The sequence below is a fragment of the Microtus ochrogaster genome, unplaced genomic scaffold, assembly GCF_000317375.1.
Source record: "Microtus ochrogaster isolate Prairie Vole_2 unplaced genomic scaffold, MicOch1.0 UNK16, whole genome shotgun sequence".
NCBI classification, from domain to species: domain Eukaryota; kingdom Metazoa; phylum Chordata; class Mammalia; order Rodentia; family Cricetidae; genus Microtus; species Microtus ochrogaster.
This window is the reverse complement of record NW_004949114.1, coordinates 2220511-2239593: the sequence shown is the minus strand read 5'-3', so window position 1 is coordinate 2239593 and position 19083 is coordinate 2220511. Positions and strand designations below refer to the sequence as shown.

The window sequence follows — 19083 nt, the reverse complement described above, 5'->3', positions numbered from 1 at the left end:
CACAGACAGAATATTGTATACATAATAAATAAATAAATAAATAAATAAATAAATAAATAAATAAATATTAAAAAAAAGTGGATGGGTGCCTAGATAGACACAAGTTTTGACAAGTAACAGAAAATCTGAGTAGACTCATATCAAGACCCAAAGAGACAACCAGTTTTAAATCTTCCCGTGGAAAGAAGCCCAGGATTAGGTGACATTAGTAGTAAATTCTGGCTAACAACTAAAGAGACAAAATCAAATTTTCAGGAATTTTTCAGAAAAGAAGATGAACTGGGTGTGGCTTTGTACTCTGGTGATCTCAGTACTCCAAAGCCTGAAGTGAGAGGTTTATGGGTTCAATGTTAACCTGGGCTACACATCAAGACCCTATTCAAGCTAAACAAAAGCTAAGACTATACCTCAAGTGGTTGAATCCTTGCCCACGGAACTGTAAGGAGAGAGAGAGGAACAGAGAGACAAAAACAGAGACAGAGACAGAAAGCCATAGTCAAGAAACTGTTGTTTTTTTTCCTGGCATTGAGAAAAAATTCCCAGTAGAACATAGTTAAGCCTCTTTGACTTCCAAACATTGATGCAAAATCCTCAACAAAATGTTAGTGCACCAAGCTAGTAATATAAAATAATAGAAAAAAGGGAGAAAAACACAGGGCACCTTAGCAAATCTGGTAAAGCAGTTGGCAGTACTATTATGAGAAAACTTGTACCAACGTTAGGAAATTTTAAACCCTAAAAAATAAAATCCCACATCTGACTTCATCCTGAACAGAAAAGACAAAACACTTTTCTCACCGGGCAATGGTGGTGCATGCCTTTAAACCCAGCACTCAGGAGGCAGAGGCAAGCCAATCTCTGTGAGTTCAAGGCCAGCCTGGTCTTCAGAGCTAGTTCAGGAAAGGTTCCAAAGCTACACAGAGAAACCCTGTCTTGAAACAAAACAAAACAAACAAACAAACAAAAACCCACCTTTCTCCATGATCACAAAGTGTCTCTACTGTTCAATGTGACTCTAGAGATGCCAGACAAAGCAATAAGGCAAGAAAAAGAAACATGAGACATGCAGCTTGAAAAGGAAGGTGTCAATCCCTCCTTGTTTGCAGATAGCATAGCCCTTTATGCATCCATTAACATCTGCTAGAACCGATCAATGGCCACATTTAGCAGGCTGTGGAACAAAGGATCAGTATGTAAAATTTGGGCTGGGGAGATGGCTCAGTCAGTGAAGTGCTTGCTGTGTACTGGATGTTGGGCTGAAGACACGGCTCAGTGGTTAAGGATGGCTGCTCTTGCAGAGGACCCAGGTTCGGTTCCCAACGCCAACATTGTGGCTCACAACTGCCTGTAGCTCCAGTTCCAGGAATCTGAAGCCCTCTTCTGGACTCTGTGGGAACTGCATGTGCAACATCTATACACACAGGCAAAACACCCATACACATAAAATAAAAAACAAATCTTTAAAAACAAATAAATCTGGATGTGGTCGGGCTTGCTTGTAATTCCAGCACCAAGGAGGAAGAAACAGGCAAATTCTAGGGATCAATGGCCAGCCTAGCCTATTCAGTGAGTTCCCAGCCAGAGATCCCGTCTCAAATAAAAAGATGGATCTCGAAAAATGACACTCAAGGGTGTCCTCTGGCCTCCACACACACGCACACCCACACACACAAACATACACCTGCATCTTGTGTATATCTAACCGACACTCCTCTGTGCTGCCAGGAAACATTACAAAATTAAGAAATAATTCCATTTGCCATAGCTTAATCTAGAAAATAAACTATTTAGAGTGAATTCCCCTAAAGACATTAAGTTAAGCTGGGGGTAGGTGCACGCATCTGTAATTCTCGCTACTCAGAAAAATGGAAACAGAAGGACCCTGAGTTTAAGGCCAGCCTGGGCTATACTGTGAGACAGCGTCCAAAAAGTGTTCAGTTCACAATGGTTGCATATAGAAAATGACAAAGTGCTCGGGGACATTCAAGACCCAGAAAAAGAGAAGCAACGTTCTAAGATGTGGATTCAAAGGCAGCGATCCTAAATTCATCTATGAAGTAAGTACAAGGCCCTCGCACTCCCAGGAAGAACTTTGGTAGACACTGTCAGGCAGATCCTAACATTGGCATGGCATGGGAAGGGACTTGGAAGAGCCAAAATGAGTTTGAGGAGAAAAACTATTTGAGCAGATTATAATTCTTTGTTTTAAACCCTACTACAGAGCCCCCATGGTGCAGAGTGTATAACACTGCCATCAGGACAGACACAAATGAGACACAGGGCCAGCAAGAAGGCTCAGTAGGCGAAGGTGCTTGCTGTTAGACCTGAGGACCAGAGTCCAGTCCTGGAATCCACAGAGGAAGGGAGAACCAACACCACGAGCCATCCTCTGACCCCCGCATTCATGCCATGGAGCACACACGTGCACACTGATAATAAATAAACATATAACATCTTTAAAAAAAATAGACACCCGTGGAGCAGAAAAAAAGAATCCAAAAATATAAGCTCCTACGTTTATGGTCTCAAGAAAATATAAGGCAGACGAGAGTCTTTTTAAAACACACATACACCAAGAAAAAAATGAACTCCAGTCCTTCTACATCATAAGCAGACATTAACTTCAGATGGCCAATAAATCTAAGTAGCAGAGCCCAAACTCAACAACTCCTGGGGGAAATGAAGGAAAATCTTTGTGACCTTGGAGTAGGCAAAGAAAGCCAAAAACAAGATTCATGAAAGAAGAGAAAATGAGTAAAACGGACATTGTGATAGGAAAAACCTGTGCTCCAGAAAGCTCATATGAAGAAAACAGGGGCTGGGACTCCGGCTCCATGGGGAGAGAGCTTCCCCAGCATGCAGGAAGCCCTGGTTTCCTACCCCAGCCTAAAATAAATCCTGGTGTGCCAGCACGTGCCTGTAACTCCAGCACTCAGGAGTGGAGGCAGGGGATCAGAAGTTCAAGGTCATCCTCTGCTACTTAGCAAGTTTGAGGCCAGCCTGAGCTATGTGAGATGAGAGAGAGAGAGAGAGAGAGAGAGAGAGAGAGAGAGAGAGAGAGAGAGAGAGAATATCAAGATATGACATTTACAAATCCGTTTCTTACAAAAGACTCGTGTTGGAATATGTACAGAACTCTCTCACAGTAAATTTGAATAATTTTAAAAGCTAATAATGAGACAAACCCATTAAAATGGGCAAAGATTTGAATAGACATTTTATCAAAGAAGAAATGTGGGCGGCTAAGAGCACGCAGAAAGCCATTCAACGTCACTGGTCAACCTGGAAACGGCACATTAGAACCGGCACAGAGAGCACTGCACTCTGGCTCAGATCTCTGTAATAAAAAGACTGGCCATGCCGGGTGCCGAAACACAGAGCGCAGCCCCTCAAGGATTGCTGATGGGGACGTAAACTGGTCCAGCCAATTTGGGAGTCTGGCAACTTGGCAGTTTGTTAAGAATTTAAATATAAGCTTACCAAATGACTCAGCAATCCATTCCGAGGGATCTACCCGAGAGAAGCGAAGGCTGGCGTCCACTTGGAGCCTGGTACACAAATGTCACAGTGTGATTCATTACGACCCCAAACTAGAAATGATTCAAACGTCTGTCCCTCGGGATGCGGAGAGAGGAGAGGCATTCTATCGAGACAGGGGAATACTACTTAGCAATTAAAAATAAATAGAGGATGAGTCACGCAGCGGCGTGAGCAAACTTCACAAACACCACACCAGGGCAGGGGAGGTGGCTCGCGGGGCACAGAGCTTTGCCCCAGAAGCTTGAGGGCCAGAGTCGGATTCCTAGAAGCCACGCTTTTTACAAAATGGTGTGGTGGTACCTCCTGGTTTGAGGGGAGTGAGAGCTGCCGCTTCCCTCCACTTCTGTTTCAACCCCAAGCTGTGTGAAGTAGGTGGGTACACACCCTAGAATGCTTTTCTAGTTGTAGTTGTGGAGGTGCAGATGCTCCCCCCCAGCCTGGCACATGTGGTGCCAGACAGAGAGAGAGAAAGAGAGAGGTAAACAGACAGACAGACAGATGGACAGACAGATGGACAGACAGACGGAAAATATCTCAGAGCTGTGGAGGTGGAGACAGGAGGATTTCTGGGGTTTATTGGCCTCTGCATGCTTGCATACAAACTTCCATGTACATGTGTACACACACACACACACACACACACAGTCACTAAGAAAGTGTGGCAACACATGCCTCTCATCCCAGCACTAGGGAAGTTGAGGCAGGAGGTTGATTGGGAGTTTGAGGACAGCCTGACACTCTGTCTCAGAGCTAAATGAACGATACTATAGAATGAAGCTGATTTTTTTTTTGAGACCCTGGTTGTGTGAATCTATCAGTGTCAGAGCTTGCAGAATTGTACACTCACAGAAGGACTGGTAATGCACAGTGGGTTTGCACAGGCAGGACTAAATGGTATTTGTAGTGTGTAAAAAAAAATCACAGCTCAAGCTGGGTGGTGGTGGCACACACCTTTCATCCCAGTACTAGTGAGGCAGAAGCAGGCAGGTCTCTGTGACTTCGAGGCTAGCCTGCTCTACAGATCGAGAACCTTGACAGCCAGGGCTACACAGAAAAACGGTAAGGGGCATCTTGTGACTGGAGCAGGTACCTCACTAGCCAGCCCTGCCTCTTGAATGCCCAGGGTTGGGGTTTGCCCTCCCTGAGGCCAGGACTCCCTGGATGGTCACTGGCTCATCAGGTTTCGGTCACAGCAGAAGGTTGTCTGTGATCTTGGGGACCTTGCCCCAAATCCAACTTACACTCCCACCTCTTTTAGGTCCTGCCTTGGACACGCCTCCCACTCAAGGGGCAACCTGATGCAAACACAGACCCAGAGGGACCAGGGCACCTTAGGCCCAGGCACCTTAAAGGCTCTTCCATGGAGCCTATAGAGCACAGGGCACAGGGCACAGGCTCAGAGAGAGAGGAGGACATAGGAGGGAGCAGCAACTTTATCTTTGACATTTATCCTGGCTGCCGCGCCCCATGTACGATGTCCGCAGGTTCCTACAAACTCACTGCTGCTCCTCAGCCATTGCCCTGTCTCTACCTGTTCCTTTCCATACCAGGGAGAGCATGGGGAACCCAGCGTCTTCCTCTATGCCTCACCCACCCCTCATTCTCAAATTTACTGTCACGGTCACTTGTTCAGCGTGACACTAGCCAACCTTCCTGAGTCACTCAGCTGGGGAAGCATGATAGAGCATAGGGGGATGCCTCAGAGACAACAGGGTGCATGGGGAGGGGCGTGGGAGAAAAGCAGGGTGACTAAGACACCCCACACACACACAATTGGGTGTGTGAGGCTGAGGGGCTGGGCTTTCATCATCTGAGGGTAGGGACAGTAATGATGTAGACCTGGGGGCTGTACAGCAGGCGGTTGAATGCTACTAGGTCACTCGCCATTCTCTGTGTCCCAGATTGAGCTCGCTGTATTAGGATTGTCCATCTGGTCACAGAGCGGTACTCTGACCTTCTGGGGGGCAGTGAGCCCTCGTGTGCACGCGCATACGTGCGTGTGTGCGTGTGGCGGGGGCAGAGGTCAATCTTGGTCTTCAGGGGCGATTCATCTTGCTTGTAGAGACATGGTCTCTCACTGAACTGGAGCCCACCATATAGGCGAGGCCCCCAAGGATCCTCCCGTCTCCATCTCCCCAGTTTGGGATTACAGGGCAAGGACCCACCACACCCAGTTTCTTCTGAGGGCTCTGGACACTGAGCTCGGGTCCTCAGGCAGCTGCTTTAGAGACCAGTGGTTCTCACCCTGTGGGTCGCAGCCCCTTCACAGGGGTCATGACTAAGACCATCCGAAAACGCAGATATTTACATTAGGATTCATAACAGCAGCTACTTCAAGTTATGAAGTAGCAACAAAAATAATTTTACGGTTAGGGGTCACCACAACGTGAGTAACTGCATTGAAGGGCCGCGGCATCAGGAAGGCTGAGAGCCGCTACTCTAGACGGAGCCGTCTTTCCAGTCCTGACACCCTGGATTTCTGACAACCTGTTTTTCCTAAACGCCATCCCTGGCGAAGCACATCCCTCAGATCTAACATGTCCTTGCTCTGTGGGGACGCCAGACGGAGGAAACCAAAACAAACCCAGATGTCTGCCAGGCGGCGAACACCTCAGAGGCCTGAGTCTCTTCCCTGAGCTCCCAGGACAGAGGAGCCAGGCGGCACTCAGACCCAACAGGTGAGAGCCTGCCGGAGCTCCACAGATCCACCGGTTCTGCCGGGTTTGAGACAGGGAAAAGGCTCAGAGCGTGTTCCTGTTAAAAAGCCCGAGCTGTCCATGCTGTTCCTCCCTGCACACACATCCGCATGTCCTATAACCCGGTCTCCAATACCGGTACCCAAGAAGGCTCACCACTGTCACCAGAGCCTGCAGGAATCCGCGGGGGCACATGTACCCCATTTCCACCTCTGAGGCATTAATGGACATCAAAAGGAAGCAAGACGCACTTTTCAAAGCCTTGTTCTCCGTGGGGTGTGTCCCTCATTTCCTAACACACACACACACACACAGGTAAGAAAGGTTTTGCTTTATAGAATATTTTTCTCCATAGGAACATGGCTCCATGTTAAGAAAAGTACATTTCGTTTATCAGAGGGGGCGGGGCATTGCATGCCACAGCGCTCGTGGAGAGGTCAGAGGACAACTTGCAGGAGTCTCCTTCTACCATGTGGGTCCTGGAGACACAACTCGGGTAGTCAGGCTTGGCAGCAAGTGCCTTTGCCCACTGAGCCATCTCTCTGGCCCAGCTCTAACTAGTCAAACGATGTCAAAAGGAACGTCACAGTTTCTCCATCACCTGTGTGTCCTCCCGGCTCGTGAGACCCTCAAGAGTCAGACTCCAACTTGTGCCTCAAACAGACTTCTTCCCTGCAGGGCATGGGGAGGGGTTCTTTCTTTATCTGTCTGCTCATCATGAAACAATGTCCCTCTGTGCATCCCAGGCTACCCTTGGTTTCCAAGCCTCCTCCCTCAGCTTCCTCAGCATCACCACGACCAGTTCAGAGAGGCCTTTTAAATATACCCCGTCAACCTGGTCTCCGGGATGCTGCAAATCTCCAGAAATTTCCCTGAGCCGTGAGAACAAGAATGACCTCTTCCCATGAACTTCAGCCTGGAGTCAGCCAGAACCCTGTGGCCTTTCTTTGGACTTCTTAACCTGGGCGCTTGTCCACGTTGGCCTTGAAGGTCCTTTGACCTTCCAGCTTGTGGCAACAGCAGGGCTTCGGTTCTTGTTCCTCCTCCCCTGGCACCCTCTCTCTTTACATTCTCACACACACACAGTGTACAGAAGTGCCCCCGCTCAGGATGTCAGGGTCCCACGGAATAGAGCCCCAAATTCAAGAATTACGGCAGCCTCACCTCTTCTGTACAGATACATTGTGACGATCTGTCGGAACCAACTCTCCTCACCTCACATGGGGGATGTCATGGCTCAGAGGAGAGAAAGGGACCCCAAGCAGACCACACCCCACACCAAAGGCTTACAATCTCAGCCCCCTGCCCGGCGCAGCCTCTTCCTGGAGCAGAGCGTCTCCCCATCCATCTCCCTCCCAAGATTCTGTTTTCAGTCCCCTATGTCACCCGATACTTCAGACCCATTTGACAAATTAAAACCTGGAGGCCCAAGGGGGAGGGCTTTACTCCCAGGTCACATGACTGGCAAGGGATGACCCTTGAACTGCAGCCCACCCCTCCCAGAGACCCTGGTTTTAGGGAGCAGCGGTGGCACTGACGGACGTGAGGGATTGTAGCTCTTCCAGGGATGGCATCCAGGGTACCCTGATGACGCTAGGTGCTGGGAAGGCCCCTGAAGTGCTCTCCCCAGATGAGACAGTCAGGAGCCAGGTCCAGCACTCTACCAGGCACGGCAAGGACTTCCAGTTCATCAGCTGGTACCCTTCCTGGCTCGAGGCACTGACCTCTCAAGAAACAAACCTGGGAAGCCTCAGGTCCCCTGGCATCTGAGCCCGTGGGCACAGTGAGGATCTAGCCCAAGGTCCTTTGCCAGAAGAAAGCACTACAGGAGCAGAGGGCCGCCAGTGACTACATGCAGAAGCCCCGGCTGACCAAAAATCCCTCCCTCTCTTTCGCGCTCACTGTGTACCCTGGAAAGGTCTACAACCTCTTTCCAGACACGATCCTCACCCCACCTCCACATGGCCAGCCAGGGTTGCCTTCATCCCTGAGAGTGTGTGTGTGTGTGTGTGTGTCTGTGTGTTTGTGTGTTGGGACTATGTGGCAGCCCATACGAGCTTCCGTGTTTACTAAATCAGAGGAAGTTAATGACTAAGAGTTGCCGGGGTTTGATCCTACTGAAAATAAAACTGGGATCTGTCGGTAAACACAAGCGAGTCTCAGGCTGTCAATCACTTCCCTGGGGTTCCCGCGATAAGCAAGATTCTGTCTGGACCCAACAACTTCCAAGGCAGGATGCTGTTGCCAGGGGCGAAGTTGCAGCTTGTGGGGGCAGACTCTCTGGGTCTCTGTTGTCCTATCGGCATTGCCTGAAAAGCTCTGATGGAGGTGTGATCACCAGGGGAGAGGGCAGATACGCTGCTGAGGCTGGAGGGTTCTCGGGGACACGAAGCCAAGGAACCCTCACCTCCATGATGGAGACCTACAGGCAGGAGTAGAGCTTTCTCATCTGCAAGGCTGGGAACCTGCTCATGCAGAGGGGAGAAGTCAGGTGTGGGGGTGAGTGTGGTCTGAGTGCTCTGTCTGAATCGCCATGGCAACAGTCCTATCTGGGCCTCAATTTCCCCATCTGTCATGTGGAAGGATTGCTTGGAAAGTGGAGCTGAGCTGCCAGGCTGGGCTAATGGGAGTTTCTAGGCCAGCTCATGCCTTCCCACCCTCATTTTTTTTTCTGAACCTCAGCTTCTTTTGGAGGTGCCAAGGACTTGCAAGTGGCCCTGGCCCTGCCTGTGCCCCTAGAATCCCTTCTAATTGTCTCTTCCTGTGCCTGGAGTCCATGCCTGGGGCTGGCACAGGGAGACTCTTGTGGCAGAAACTACAGGGGGACAGCAGATGTTTGAAGACCACATCATAGGGTACACTAACACACCCCAGCACCTAGCTAAGGCCAAGCCTGTGCATCCCTTAAGGACCAGGAGAACATCTTCTGAAGCCGTACCCCTCCATATTGGGGGCATAAGAGCATGGGACTGTCTCACAAGAGAGGAGACCCTAAGAGACAGGTCACAGTGGCAGAGACCAGAGGAGGTCAAATCATCAAGACACAGGTTCCCAGTGCTGGCCACTGCCTCAGACTCTTGGCCAAATGGATGTGGAGAAAGGGCCATGGAGCAGTGATCTCAGTGCTGGTGAGCTGAGCCCACTAGCACTCGGTTTTCCTCCTATCCAGAGTCCAGAGGGAGCACTGAGCCGAGCGTTCCCCCCTATCCACCCCATTCCCATTCTGTATTTTGCCTTAGGAGGCTAGGCTGGCCTAGGCTTCTGATCTCTTTCCAACCCTGAGGTCCTGGCCCACTGGGGCAGCCTGCAGAGAGGAGGCAGCTCTCAGCTTCCAGTTTAAGTCCTACAGCTCATGACTCCTGACCTTGCATGGTCCTAGACCTTTCTAGAAGACGGTCCAGATCAGTTGCTCTCCATCAGAAAGAACCACATTCTCTCTCTTTCTCTCCTTCTCTCTCTCTCTCTCTCTCTCTCTCTCTCTCTCTCTCTCTCTCTCTCTCTGCACCATAGCCTCACTCTCGGAGTTCAGTACTTGTGAGCTGAGGTGGCTGGAAGTCCCCGACTGGCCCCCAACTCCTGCTTTGCTCTCCCCTCCAGGAAGCTGACAGACAGCCTCAGGGGACAGAGTAGGGTCCATGGAGTCGGATGCCCAGATAGGAATGCAGAGGAGTCAAACAAGGCCACAAGTAGTCAAACAAGGCCACAAGTAGCATCCCACTTCTTGCCCACCCCCAGCACAGATGCAAGAGAAAACAGGTGTCCCCAGCAGCCTGAATAAATAACTATTCCTCCCAACCTGGCTTGCTGTGCAACTCTGGGCACCATCCTGTGCCTCTCTGGGCCTCCTCTCCTCACGTGAACCTTAGGAATGGATAATGTCAAGTTCCCTTCAGGGACACCTGACATCAGCAACTCCAGCAGAGACTTCACTCAAGGCCAGGTGACATTCGGTGCATTGTTGAGAGAAAGTAAATCCAGGACAGATAACAAAAGGAGAAGAACAGTGGTGGTGGGGGGGGGGGTAAGAAATGTATCCAGTGTCTGATGTTACACTGTCATCTCTTTCACGTTTACACCCAGAAATTTATGGCCCTATCCCTGACTCTGGAGATCCCTCTCCTGCCGGTCAGCCCAGTGACGTTTTTTTTTTTTCCATCTCATTCCTTCTGTCCCTATCTGTGTGGCACCCACCCCGATGGCTACAAGGCTTAGCTTTTTTCAGCTGAGAAATATGAGTTCATGGGGGGCCAGGGACTCTCTGCTCATAAATATCTGGGAAGCTAGAGTAGCTAAGTCGTGCTGTGCCACTTAGAGTCCGGTCTCCTATATATGGGAACTGGGTTCCTCAGGGACGGTGACGTGGCAGGATCTGAGAAAGGCTTCACGGGTGTTGAGGACAGTTCCCTAGAATCTAGAGGTGGCATTTAGTTTCCTGGAGACAGGCAAGGGGCACAGGGAGAGAGAGGCCCTACTGCGCTGCCTGGTTCAACTCGGTCAGAGTTTTGGTCCTACTAAGTCGGCTGAAGAGTGTGAGGCCAAGGATTTAATTCCCATGATTCAAATGGCAGGGTTGAACTAAGTCCCTGGCTTGGGACTCTCCAGGGAGCAACAACCACCTGATTTTTTTAAGGGGAGGCAAGGGAGAAATGTCCAGCAGATTCCTCAACCAAGGTGTAAGGAACTCAAGGCCAAGGCACTTTGGGGAAATTGGTGTTTTCCAACGAGGGGCAAGGTGTGACAGGATTGCCTCTCCTATGGTCAGAGATTCCCCCTCCCCTCTCCTTCAGGCCTCAGAGTGGGGGTCAAGTTAAGGTGTCCACCCCAGCTTTTCTCAGGGTCAGCAGACAGGGATGCCTGCTATATCATGCTGAGTGACACACACCCAAGGTCCTGGGGGAGGAGGACAGAGAAAAGAACAAAGCACAGATCTTCCTTTCTCACCTGGAGACCCCAAAGGCTTCTGTTGGGCAGAGTGGAAGGAGGGGTGCTTCAGACCGGCTTCAACCTGCCTGGACCTACCTCTGAGGGCCCAGGAAAGTAAAAGTTAAAGCTGGGAGGTGCCAGCCCCTGGATCCAGAGAAGATGGGTGTTCCCTTAGGCTACCCTCAGCCATCTGGACTTTAACCCTCCACCTTTGGTGGCTTGGGACAGACAGCTGGGGAGTGGGACTTAAGAATCTGTCTCTTCAACACTTGTTCGAAGACAAGGTGACGGCTGATGAGGCCAGGGGAAGCACAGAGGTGAGGTTATTTCTGGCTTTTCGGTGACATACCTCCAATCTGATCGTTGCCTCTCGGGGCTGGACGGGGTGGCTCTTCAGAATGTGTCTATAGGAGAGATTGAGGAGCTGGCTTGCTTTTTATACCTGCTCCCAGCTCTGACACCTTTTAGAACTCCTGTGCCCAAAGATCCCAAGCTCTCCTGGGAGTAGTTCACTCATAACCCCCACAACCCAACACAGGGGGTGAGGGGCAGGTACACACCCAACAGCTCCATCTGAGTTTCCTCCTGCCCCAGGCTGGAGAAAACAGCCCCCCACATCCATCTTCATTAACCCTTTACTTCTCTGAAAGTATTAACCTATCCCCATTTTACGGACAGAAAAACTGAGGCTTAGAGACGTCACCTGACTCAAGGTCGCATAACCCCTACCTTGAAGAGCATAATATTTCGATCTCAGATGCTGTCAGGTCCTGGAGGGGGTGGTGTCTGGCACTAACTTAAGGAACAAGCAGGTTAGGAACGGTGGGAGATCAGGTTCACAGGGTTTCTCACCCCAACCCTTAGACGAATGGCCATGAGGACAGCTCCAAGTTTGCGGGGAGGGGTCCACCAAGTTTCTAGTAAAGTCCTCAACTCCCACGCCAGGGTTTTGACCCAGTAGTTTCGATGCAGACCCTAGCCTTTCTGATGTGTGACTGAACAGTCTCAGGTGCCCTGCCAAAATGATCCCCAGCCGTGAGAAGGGTGGTAGACAGGGCAGGGGGGGTCAGGGACTCGGGTGAGGAGGTGCGTGAACAGTGCGAAGGTTTCCAGGCCTGGCAGTGGCTGTGGAGGGTCGTTGGCACTGGGGAGCAGACTGGGGTGCACTCAGCGAAGCAAAGTGCTGGGAAAGGGGCTGCTCAACTGGAGGCTAAAGGCTGCGGCAGTGACTCTAAGGCGACATTAGTACCCCTAGTCTCTGGCTCTGCGGGACTGAACCGGCTCAGATTCCTCTACAGCCAAGTTGCTACAACTTTACCAGCTGCATCGCTTCGGGTTCCTGCACAGGGCCTAGGGCGCAGTCGGGGGGTCAGGGGCGCACGCTGCGCGTTGGGGTGAAAGAAGCGCAATGTCGCCGGCTGGTCTCCCGCGGAGTGGCCGGGGTCCCACCGGCCCGAGCTCGGCTTCGGGCCACGCTGCGACGCAAGATCCCCGAGCTTCACGCTTACCTGCCCGGCCCGGCTCGGCCGGCGTTCCGGGGCTGCACCCGCCACCGCCACCACTGCTGCCGCCTCCGTCCTTCAAGCTCTAAGTTCGCTCTCGGATTGAAATTCCTCCCCAGCTTCGCCCATCGATCTGCGCGCGCGCCCCGCCCCTCGCCGCGCGGCCTGAGGGGGGGTCCGGGGGGGCTGGTTCCCGCCGCCCGCCCTCCTTCCCCTCCCCCTCCCGCCCTCGCCACCAGTCGGCTCCCTCCACCCGCTCCGCCGGCGCTCAGTCCGGCTGCGAGAGCCGCGCGCCCTCCCTCCTCCCCGCCTCCCGGTCCCCTCTGCGCTCTGGGCTTGAATCGCCCTCAGGATCCGGCTCGTGCGAGCTGGAGATCGCGGAGGAAACTGCAGGGGTGGGGGACACTTGATAGTCCCTCCTGCACGTCTAAGTAGAAAGGATTATCTGCTGCCTCAGCAAGGGTCTCGCACGACCCCATCACCACCAACACATTAAGACCATCTCAGGAGCCAGGTCTTCCGGTGGAACTGGCCCAGATTTCAGACAGCTGGGACTTAGGAGCCCAGAACGATGCTCCTGTCTCTGACCCCCATCCTTCACTCACTCACCCCAACCTCTGAGAGGACTTGAAGGGCTCTCCAGTACCCCTCCAGCTTAGCCTACCATTCCCGATGTGCGCCTGCTTGTAAGGAAGCCCCAGGAGAGAAACCGAGTCAGGAGAGGCTTGCCCCAGGCCCAAGCAGACCCTAGCTAAAGGCTCAGAGCCATATGGACTCCTTACTCTGGCCGGTACGCTGATGACAGCTTCCTGGATAAGTCCTGTTCACAGCCCCACCGGTGCCTTCGGTGCCTCCGGCAGATCCCGGCTCCCCACACAGCCCATCTCGTCCCCACGCGGCGCCCCCTCCCCATTTCCTGTTCCCCGCCCGCCCGCTCCTGATTCCCGGCCTCAGTACCCCCTGCACGCTCTCTCCGCTCCTCCGCTCCTCGCCAGCAGCTGGGCAATTCACCGAGCATACAAAAGAGTTGACTCAATTCAGTGGCAGAGCAAATCAAGATAAATCCTATAGTGTGTGGGGACCGAAGAAGGAAAGTGAATGAACGCCCATAGCACCATCCAGTCCTGTGTATGGACTGGCCCTGCTCTAGGGTGGCAGGCTGGGTTCCCTCCTGGCCTGGGCACCTACCGGAGTTGGAAGGGGGTAGTGGGCTCTTAGCTACCTTCCCCCTGCCAGGCCTTCAAGCACTGGATGAACTTGGAAATTGAAGACTGTGTGCCTTCCCAGTCCTTGCTGGGTAGGACTCCTAGAAAGGGATACCCAATGTAGGCAAAGACTATGTCTTGGAAATGTGTAACTGATAGGATCAGGTTAGACACAGGAGGGCGGGCCCTTGGGCCATTGATGATGATTGTCATTTCCCCAGCCTGGCCTTCTGTTATTGTCAAAGCCCAGTCTAAGAGCATCACATAGATAAATACTGCTGGCCTGAATGTTCTAGGCCCTGGCCCATGGACCTGGGGTGGGAGGTGGGGGAAACCCTTCCAACACAGCTGTATCTAAAGGGGGTTCCCATCCACTGATCTCCAAGGACAAGATTGTGCCTGTGACTTTCCAGTCACTCATGGATGGTATTCTGAGTCTGGTCAGTTCTATGCAGGTGGATAAAAGGAGCCTGACACCCTTGCCATCAGTTCCCCCACGGCAAACTCCAAGAGAAGGGGCAGATTCTCCACATCTCTAGGGTTCCCCCTGGCCAAGCATGACCAAAACCCTGCTACAAGTCTGGTGAGTCTAGAGATTTAAGTGTGAGAGCTGCTTGTGTACCAGGCACTGCGTTAGTACGTGCCCCCAGGTTCACTCAACTGAACTTTGCTCCTCTGACCCCTTCAACAAAGAACAAGCAAGCTGAGGTTCAGGTCCCCAGAGCGCTCTGGACCAATATTGCCCCATCCTCAAGGCGAGTTTGTGACTTCCCAGGGTCACCAGTCTGCAGGAGAGGGAGGAAGGTCCCAGGAGGTCAGCTTAAAGAAGGGAAAACACCAGCACTGATAGATAGCCGTCCTTCCGTGATAGGGTCCCTAGGACATCCAATATAGGAGCTTTCAGTTACGGGGGTGGGGGGGGACGTTAGTAAGAGGGTTGGGTTTTCCAGGCCATGCCCCCCAATCTCCAAGCTGCTCCGTTGGTTGTAACCAAGATCCGGGAGTCCCATGGGCCGCCCTTCCCCCGGGACCGGACAGATCGGCCGTTTGCTTGTAAGCCATTAATTCTATCACAGAGGCGCCGGCGCCGCCACGCGAGGACATCTGTCAGGAACCCATCGCTGCGCTCCACGCCCCTGCCGCTCCCCAGACCCAGAGCAGCGGGAAAGATGCACCACCTCAGCTCTCCAAGCTCTAAGGTTGTTGAAGCGGGCTCGGAAGCAGTGAACCCGAAGGGGGCGGGGCCGCGGCACCCTTGGGACAAAGAGTCCCCCCCCCCCAGCTGTTAGGGTTCTGGGCTCTGCAACCTCCCATCCCAGACCCGAAGATGAACCCGACTCCCTTGTTCCCAAATGCTAGAGCCCACCCAGGTTCTGACCTGAGCTTTGGGGTGAGGTGGGGAGAGGGTACAAGGGTACAGAACCCTTCTGATACCTCAGTTCGTGGGACGGAGACACTGGGGGGGGGGGAGGCAAGAAGACACTGGCTCCTTCCCTCACAGGGAACGGGGTACTTCCCCCAAAACCCTTCCAGGAGCTTCGCAGGCCAGTCTGCTCGCCACAGCCCCTAGGCAGCTGCTGGTGAATGTGTCACTAGTGGGCGATGGGTCACAAGGACCCGAAACTGCTTGAGAATGATCCCCATTCATGCCTAGCAGAATGGCCTTGGGGAATTTGCACCCATAACCTGGGGTGGGAGGGCATTTGGAGCGCTTGGGTGGTCGGCCTAGGCTCTTGACCCTGGGTGGTTAACAGTCCAGATCGGGCTGTCTGGAAAGAGAAAAGTTAGGGGAGGGGAAGCTGACACCTCGCGACCTGAGGGGAAACTGAAAGGAGAGGGGTGGGCTGGCGACGGGATGGGATCCCTGAGAACTGAGAAGGGTCAGCCAAACCCAGCCCAGCGTCTTTCCCAATCCCTACAGGCTCCTGTCACAGGCGCCTGTTAATAACTAGGACTCAGGTCCTTCCAGGGAGCTGGACAGAGCCCGGACACCCAGCTGGGGTGGGGATATGGGTCTTACAATACCCTTCCCAGGACTCTAGCGACTGGAGACCAGTGAGCCGCACGCACGAAATCGAGGCCTCACCACCCACTTTTTCTCCTCCTTGAACTAGGAGCGGAGGTATCCAGACTCAGGGATGCAGCTTCTGGGCCAACTTGGGGCACCTCGGCCATCCCGTGCTCCTCGCAGCAAAGCGACCCCTCTTCCCCGCCCCCAACCTAGACAGCACGCTCAGCAAAGTTTCAGGTCCCGGGTGGTGCTTCCTAATACGAGGAGAGGGGAGGGGTCCCAAGCCCGGGCTCTCCGATCCGCGTAGTCGGGGAGGGAAGTTTGTCCGGCCGAAGCCCGGCAATCGAGAACTTCGGGTGCACCCGCCTAGTGAACGCCGGTGAGTGGGGGGCGCCCTGGAGCCTCGGACCCAAAGCGCTGCATCCGAAACCCCACAGGCTAGGAGGGGACACGGCCCAGATGCGGACACCCAGGGCAGGGCGCGGGGGACTGGGGCAATAGAGGAGACTAGGGCTGTGGGAGCCGTTGGGGACTCCCGCGCCACCCGGGAAGCCGACGAGAGCGCATTCTCCCCGCCCCTCCCCCTCCAGGGGCGGGGACCTGTAGACCCCGCGTCTGCGGCAAAGGGGACCCCCGTCCGCTGCACACCCCTTCCTACCTGAACTGGGCTGCGGCCCCCGGATCTGGAGGCTCAGTCGCCGGCTAACAGAGCGCGCGCGCCCAAGTCCCGGGAGCGCCGCGGCGGCGGCGGTGACTGCCCCTGCTTCCTCCTCCTCTTCCTCCTCGGGGCTCTGGCTGGCTCCAGACAGACCTCCTCCCCCGCCCGCGCTAACCGCCCCTCCCAGAGCCCGCCGGGCTTAGGGATCGGCCTCTCGCCCAGAGTCGAGAGGAGCCTGCGGGAGCCGGGCTGCGGCGCTCACTGCGTCAAGAACCGAGGACCGAGCGATCGGAGCAGCCCCAGACCCGCCGGGCAGGCGGGGCGGCCGCGGCGCCGGCGACGCCGAAGGGGCCGGGAGGCTCCGGCTTTCGAGCTCGGGAGCGGGCGCGGCGGCAGCGGCCGCGGCGACGCGAGGCGGTGGTTCATTTTGTGAGCGCGAGGCAGGTCGGACGTGGGAGCTGCGCGGGGAGGGGACCCAAGCAGGGGCGGGGGCCGCTGAACGTCCATCGGTGGCCCGGGGAGGGGGTCAGGGCTCCCGGAGAGGAAGTTGGCTGGAGCTGTGGGGACATCTCAGGACGCCGATACAGCCTCTTCTCCTTTTCCTGGCCCTGCCGGCACCCCCTGTCCGTGCCCCAGGCCACTGAACCGCGCCCTGGAGCCCAAGTCCCCCCGAGTGTCATGGGGTTGGGACCCTTCGTGGCGAAGGGAGGTGGGTATGAGAAACGGGGATGTGCACGCACGTACAGTCACGGCTGTGCACACACACGCACCCGCACGAAGCCATGTAGAAGTTGACCCCGAAGTCAGACCCTGGGTAAGCGCGTGTGTCACAGCACCACCCGCAGGGACGGTTGTTTCACCGGGCGGGCGGCGGGGGAGGAGAATAGGAGGTGGTACAAGGTTGTCTGGCCCTCTGAGATGTAACATCCCTTCTTCCCACCAGGGACTTGCTCTCCCCCTAAGGTCACCGACCCAGTTCACAGTCCCTTCCCTCTGAATCGCTTGCCACCACCCCCTTGGACTGAGAGACCCGGAGGCGTGAGATCAGCCCCGCACCTTCCCATTCCCGGAAGGTTCCGAGTGGTGGATTCCCCTCCTACTAGCCTCTTTCTCTATTCTCCGGGGATCCAAGTCGCCTCTCTGGGGCTCTGGGCCCCAGGCAGTTCACCCCACCCCCTCATTATTCCCAGAACACTGGCAGAGCCGGTCCCTAGGTCCCCCACTCCCCACCGCGCCCCTTCCCCAGCCAGGAGCTTTGGCGTTGGATTGAAATTCAAAATCAAGTTCAAGAGCGCCCTCGCCGGGCTAAGGCCTTGCGCGCAGCTTCCGAGCCTCCGTGCGCTTGTGGAGCTAGAGGACCCCCTTGGGCAGAGAGCCTCGACCCTTTTGGATCCCACCTCCTCACCCCAAGAGCCGGGCTCCGGGGAGCAGCCCAGACTAGACAGGGCGAGGAGCCTGGAGCAGCAACGCGCGGCCAGATACACAAGCAAGGAGCAAGGGAATGCTAGGGACTGGGACCCGAGCCCGGGGCGCCCATCCTGGACCTCTGGCCGTGCTGCCCCAACCCTCACACCATTCCCATGCTCAGACGCGACCATGGGTACCCCAGGATTCAGGGCCCGTGGCTTGTCCTGCGACTCTCCTGCAAGTCATAAACTCCATTGAGCCTGTGACACCGGCAGGCAGTCCACACTTGGCGGGACCCTAGGCCTCACCCAGTACACCTTTCATTTGGAACACGGGAGGAGTGAGATCCCAGTTGAGGCCTAAATTAGAGGAAGGTCTGTCCTTCCCCTTCCGGTGGATTCTTGGACACGGAGCATGATGATCAAGGACAGAGCTGTTCAGTCTACCCTTGCTTGGGGCACTCAGACCTCAAGAGAACCAGGCTGGGACAGAAGTTCCAAAGACCAGGGTCTTAAGGTCTGTCTTGTTGCACCCCTCAGAGCCTAGCTGTTAGTAACCTAGACAGGTGTAACCACTCCTCCCTCCCCAGCATTCTAGGAACCATCCCTGCTCTTAGCCAGTACTTACTGTCTAATGCCCACCCTCAACCCCCACCACACACACGGAGTTCTTTAAGATGTTGGGGAAAAAAAGATACCATTGGGGCTTGGTTGGCCAGCATGATGCACCCAAAAAAAAATTCAGGCACTCCTCAAGCTGGGAAGGGTAGGCCACAAAGCTGACCCCAGGTCAGAGCCAAAGGGAAGAGGTGGGAGGGAGGCTGGCTTCTGCTAGCTTTCTCCTAGTGAGAGCCCTGGCTCTCTCACCCACACACTCCATAGTCGCCTCTCCCATTCTCCTGACACTTGTCATCAGCAGACATATGGACCCCAGAGCATCTCACAATGTGGACATGATGTGTGCCTCACACACACGTTTGCAGAGAAGCCTTATACCTCCTAGTGGGCACACCCTATAACTTATCCCCAAGCTCACCCTCATGAAGAATATCAGTCCTAGCAGGAAACACAAGAACTCCACAAACTACACACACACACACACACACACACACACACACACACACACACACACACAGAGAGAG

At 54.2% G+C, this 19083-nt stretch overlaps 1 protein-coding gene across 5 annotated transcripts in view; it reads right to left on the bottom strand.

The window, feature by feature from the left end:
- Nucleotides 1-19083, bottom strand: part of Elfn1 (extracellular leucine rich repeat and fibronectin type III domain containing 1) — an 82101-nt gene that overhangs the window by 46878 nt on the left and 16140 nt on the right. The window contains exon 1 of one of the 5 annotated variants that reach the window (XM_005367119.3): nt 16536-17514. The exons of 1 other annotated variant lie outside the window; for it this stretch is intronic. The gene's annotated coding sequence lies outside the window, so the exon portion shown is untranslated. Of the gene's footprint in view, nt 1-3480; nt 3528-12667; nt 12801-13443; nt 13484-16535; nt 17515-19083 lie in introns of those variants that run through there. 3 more of the 5 variants (XM_026789308.1, XM_026789307.1, XM_026789309.1) reach the window with 3 other exon arrangements.